Source organism: Calypte anna, chromosome 8 (assembly GCF_003957555.1).
Source record: "Calypte anna isolate BGI_N300 chromosome 8, bCalAnn1_v1.p, whole genome shotgun sequence".
Taxonomy (NCBI): domain Eukaryota; kingdom Metazoa; phylum Chordata; class Aves; order Apodiformes; family Trochilidae; genus Calypte; species Calypte anna.
Genome location: NC_044254.1, coordinates 8,983,814 through 8,989,826, shown reverse-complemented (window position 1 = coordinate 8,989,826; position 6,013 = coordinate 8,983,814). Strand labels below are relative to the sequence as shown.

The 6,013-nt window shown below is 38.2% G+C and overlaps 1 long non-coding RNA gene across 1 annotated transcript in view; it reads left to right on the top strand.

Annotated features, from left to right (window-relative positions):
• Window positions 1–6,013, top strand: part of LOC115598699 — a 99,566-nt gene that overhangs the window by 90,464 nt on the left and 3,089 nt on the right. The window lies entirely within an intron of this gene.

Sequence of the window (6,013 nt, the reverse complement as noted above, 5' to 3'; positions counted from 1 at the left end):
CTTTGCTATATGCTGTTTCATCACCATCATCATCATCATCCTCATTTCAGCCTAGACATTTGTAGGTGGCTGCTCTATTTGTTGGACACAGACCTGTGAGCACCCCAGTTGTTGACTGTGATCGTAACTTTTATGAACAAAGCTGGATTTCATTTTCCCCACAGGGATCCTTGCTGATAACACTTCTGTGCTCAGCAACTGGCTTTGCAGCATTTTGCTTGCATACTGCTAGTGTGCACCTTCAGGTTTCACTGAGAGATTGTGAGATAACATGACACTTGAGTAAGCTTTGAAATGAAGGCACAGAGAGTGACTCCTGCTTTCTTTTTTTTTCATTTGACATTACCAGCGTCTGGGCTTAAAGTGATTATGTATTTTAAGGCAGTGTTATAAAACCCTGATGTAAAATATATTTCTATGAGTACTATGTCAAATAAAGATACAAAATCATGAACATTGCACTGACATCCTCTGTCCCCACCTCTTGCTTTTATCCTCATCTTAAGCACCTACATCATTGGAGAACAATATATTAATCAGACAGCTTACAAGCCAGAATCCTATGTAGCTTGATCACTTTTGGCGTAATATTTAGCTAGACTGCCTAAAAATGCTTATTGGTCTCTACGGACTTCTGCTGAATTTATTTAATACAAAGTGTAATATAAAAAGCTTTCTCCACAGTTAATTAGCCTCCAGGTTATTTTAGGCCCTAGGGCACTGTATTTGAGTTGTCATTGCTACTTGCAAAGATCAGCAGTATTTAATTCTTGTGTTACACAAAGTAGATTGCATGTGCTTATCTGGCTAGTATTAATTCTTTGTTTATAGGATCTAATTTTATTTTTTATTTTCTTGTCTATTAAAGGTTTTGCGAAAGATGAGGAACTTTGCTGAAATCAGATGTGTTACACTGAGATGATACCATCTTAAATTACAGCAGAACTAAACCTGAAGGTTCCTCCAGAATTATGCTGGGGGCAAATTTGTTTCTGTTACATGATAAACACAAGCTTATCAATTATTCCTGTTTTCAACAGAGAAAACATCAGGTTTCCTTCATTGGACAACCCTGTGTTCTCAGAAAACATTCACACATCTTCCAATACCCAGTTAGCAGGGACAGGAACCCGTTAGTGGTTAGAGGAACAGCAGAAGGTTAAATCATCTGACTTTGATGTTATGTTGATCATTTACCCTTAGTGTACAGTAATATCTAAAAAAAAAGTGAAGCAAAGTGGGAGTATTCATTACTGGGCAAACACAGCTGACAAGTTAAAGAATATGTCTCTCAAGCTGAGACCAAAGTGCTTCATGTGTTCATGTATAATGGAGATTACGGTAAGAACCAAATGAAGTTGTCTAAGGGAAAACAATGTCTCCTGAGCCCTTATTCTGGTTTGGCCACAAGTTAATAACACAACCAGCACTTAACAACAAAATGCAGGCCTGTATTATCTTTTAACAAATGCCCGTCATGTGCAATCCAAACAGGTCAATTACCAGCAAATCTCTGAAGATCTCCTGAACCCTCAGAAGAGTCAGAGATGCCAAGAAAATGTCTGGATGCACTGAGACACAGGAACAGAAATAGGGCACAAACCAATTTGCAGAAATGGAACTTAACCCTTAGAGGGAAGAACACAGCCTACTACATATTCATTTCCATTTCATTAAATATTTATGGAGAGACATGCATGTAATGTGATTCTAAATTATGGAAAAAGCACTAACTGAAACTGCACTGTTTCAGACACGTTTAATCTAATTTTTAAAATTTTTCTGTGTCTTGCAGGTGTAATGGACTAATGTGTGGGTTTTTTTTCTGCCACTATCATTCTGGACATTTGAAAATTAACATCTTGAAGAATTCTAAATTATCACACTCAAAAAATATAGCACGGTGGCCAGGGATACCTTATTCTTCAGCTCAATACACATGTCTATGATCTATTAATATTAATGAAACCTGCACACAAACATGTGGGGATAATTGACCCCATTAAATTCCATTTACTCATGAGCTACTTTGTAAGGTTTGACCCTTAGTTGTAGTTTTTATCACTGATGAAAGTTGGAACTGTGTATGCCAACATAAGATTATTTCAAAAGTAGCTTTGTGGGAAAAAAAAGAGAAAAAAAAAAAAAAAAGAAAAATGAAAAGAAGAAAAAAAAAAGGTGAGAGAAAAAGAGACAAAGAGGAAAAAAAAAGAGAAAGAGGAAGAGATAAAGAGGAATAGAGAAAGGAAAAGAGAGACATAAAAAGAAACAAGAGATGAAGAGAAAGGAAAGAGAGAAAGGAAAAGAAAGAAAGGAAAAAGAGAGAAAGGAAAAGAGAAAGAAGAAAGGAAAAGAGAAAGAAAAAAAGAATCTCAAAGAAACACAAGTTGTCTAGTCTTTGAGCAGCTAATGAAAGTAACTTTACTTTGCTTTAAACATTTTCTGGGACAGGACATCAAAATACTTTAGCAGATGAAGAACCTCAGCTTGGATATATTTTTAATGGGGATCTCCACTGTCATTTGCATGACTTTGTGGGCAGACATGGAAAGGATGAGCAATATGTCACACACATACTTAGAGATCCAGTCAAGGTCAGTCTGGACAGGGCTATGAAGCAACCTTATTATTTGAAGAGGTCCCTGTTCATGCACAGGGTTTGGATTAGTTGGCTGCTAAAGGTCCCTACACACCCAAACCATTCTATGGTTTGAACATTTTTTCTTAAATTCTGGGAATGTTGTCTTCTTTGAGATTTCTTTCATGCTTTTCCTATTTTCCTATTTTCTGTTTGAGAAACAAGAGAGTCAATCTGTTTTTTTTCATTGGCTGGTCTCAATATGAAGATTATGGATTTAGTTCACTGGAAAGGGTGCACCTAAAATCTTTCCTGGTTAGCACTGACAGTAGGCAACAATGTAAGAATCACTTTTATGTCTTTTTTCAAATAAGGGATATATTCTTCCTGTCCAGGAATGGCTGATCTTTTCTTTAAAAGATACAGCCTGTGATAGACAATTTGTTTTACCACCCGTGTGCAACCATAATATAACCTGCCCTGACACACAGAAAAAGAGAGAATACTAAGGTTAGAACTAGCATTTGTATTGCTGTAGCTAGAGCTTTATAACAGATATTACTCATTTTTTCCTCATAGTAGTTTTACTTTTTGTTCTTGGTGGCAATCTCAAAAAAACCCAACCTCTTGGAAGAAATCTCACAAACAGTGAGATCAAATCCTTCCCAAAAGGAGCACTCAGACTACATGAGTTGCTGTACTCTTTCTTCTTGGTACCCAATACAGAAATTGTTGGTTTTTTTATGGTCTTTTACCCAGTGCACCTTCAAAATTTCCCTGTTCAGGGCTGCAGGGTACCTGAGAAAACATCCAGAATCACACTTGCTGCATACCAGATCTGAATGGGTTCTACCCAAGACCCAGTGTCTCCATCAGCTTCAGAGGGACACACTGCTCACTGCACCAGAGCAGTGAAGAATCTCCAGACATGAGTTACTGGCACAGTTTAAACAGGAGCTCAACTGAGTGACATACTGAACATGAGAGCATTGGCAAAGCTTACAGTGGAAACACACACAGAGGAAATTCACTCTTGGTGTTGAAGGCACCTGAGTAAAAGCAGGAGGAGCTGCTGATTAACAACTTCAGACTGCAGACCAAATACAAAAAGGATGAACAATGGCAATAAAATTCTGTTATGTCTTTCTGTGGCATGCATGCAATTTATCATTAAGGTCTATTCCATAGGTAGCTCTAGCAGTACATTTTCACAGTCTAATTGATGCATATGAAATTTGGCTTGCAGCTTTCGAAAAAAGGCAAAAGTACAGAGATTCTATTCCATACAACAGGAAAACCAAAGTCCTGCAATATTAGTTACAACTGCAATAGATTTTTATGGCTCTAATACAGCTAATTCACTCAGTAAGGCAGTGAGCTTGCAGCTGTGTCTCAGAGGGTGCACATTTAACAGGGCTGCTGGGGTTTCACTATAAAACACAACATGCCACTTCCTTCACAGAACTCTGGTAGGTTTGGGAGGTAAGACTGTCTTCTACCTTCTAGTCAGATGGACCTGTCTCTGGGGCACGTCTTTTTCCATAAATTGAGCAGTTTGATTCCTTTTCCAACCAGTTTGTTTGCTGCAGGAATCAGGTTTACTAGGTTCCTAGTTATTAGGGTCACCTCTGGAGCTTTTCTCACAGATCTTCTTTTTCCCTGCCTGTGGCGCTGAGGTCAGTGCAAATTAGTTATTTTCTTGTTAACAATCTCAAAAAACCTCTTGGGATGAAACTGACAAACAAATCTTTCCCAAAAGGAGTACTTAGACTACATGAGCAACTATACTCCTCATTCTTTCTCCTCAACACACAAATTTGTATTTTTACATTTTACCCAGTGCACCTTCAAGATCCACTTGTTCAGGGCTGCGGGGCACCTGAAGAAGGGTGACATTACTGGAAATTTCATATCTAAGTTTAGTTGGAAATTTTGAGTGAATAACTTTTGCTCCAAATGCATACACTTTAATCTGATGCAGTCCTGGAGACCCTTTTGATCTCATATGGGACCCTCCCTGACTGCCTTTACTGCTTATCAATGCAAATAACACACTTAGGTTTCCTGCAATGTCTTTTTCTTCCAGAACTGTCCCTTTTGCCTCTCTGCCATGTATTGGCACCATGAGTTCACCAGTAGCTTTCTAGAGTCTGAGGCTACCAAGCAAAGCTTGATTAGGTTTGTATGTTCAGCAAGACACTGTTCAAAACATTTTTAGCCTATTTATTGCAGTTTTTGTTAACTTCTCCAAGTCTTACCTATTTTTCTCCACTGGACATGACTTAAATTCTGAATGAGAGCTTTTTACTCCTGGTAACCATGCTCTCTGTCCTTTGACATGGGAACTACTTTTGATATTAGAAGAGGCTATTTAATGATATGCAAGTACACTGAACTTTATTATGCCTTTATGCAGACTCCATAGGGACTGTGCCAGCTGCTCCTTGCCATTTAAAGGTAAATTGCTGCAAAGCTTTGTGTTTTTTACTTCATCTTTCTGTAAGGAGTTGAATTTGATAATGGTAACATCAGTCCATAACTCTTTTCTTTATACTTAGAAAACTGGCAGCTTAGTTCTGCTGGATGTATCTGACCACTAAATGGCACTGGCATCAGGCATCTCAGTCAATGTTTTACCTCAGTTCTTACTCCTCAGATAAACTCTTCGACCATCCCTCAAGAGCTAAATTGTACAGCTGCTCACCACCATACCTGGACTGCTGTGCCACACACCACTGTCTTCTGTAGCTAGTGTGAAATAACTTTTTCAGGAGTCAACCACTGTTGAGGTGTCGTGTCCATGTGCTGGAGGAGGCACAGTCCTTTGTTGAAGAAGCTGCAGACAGAAATATTAGCTTCAGTTCCAACTTTTAAAGTCTAAACAGACTAATTTAGCCCTTTGGTGATCTGCAATGTGTAAGGACAACACTTTGTACTACGCCTGACCTGCTGGCTGAGTAACACAGGATGGCATTATCTGATTGCTCCAGTGCATACAGCAGAATGGCTCCATAATAAAAGCAGTCACGTTTACCTATACAACTTTGGAGTTTGCAAGACTGTTATGTTTCTAATCATGAAAACCATGGCTTTATTGAGATGATAAAGTAGCCATAAATAAAAAGCTCACAAGAGTAGGCTGACAAATAAACTTTTAATGTGTTAGGTATGTATGGTGATGTAGTTTGTGGTGACAGCACATTGCTCAGGAGAGCAGGTGATATTCTGCTTCCTATTATACCGATGTCAACCCAGAGAATTTCCATTGTCTGTATTTCAAGCAGTTCAACTAAGATAAAGATCTCTACACAGAGTTTCATAGCCTTTTTTTTTGGCCACTGTGTAGTATTATTACAAAAAGAAAGTACTATAGAGGTCAAATTACTTTCAATATTGTTTCTGATAATAGATGCACTAAAAATGGTTTAGTCTTAT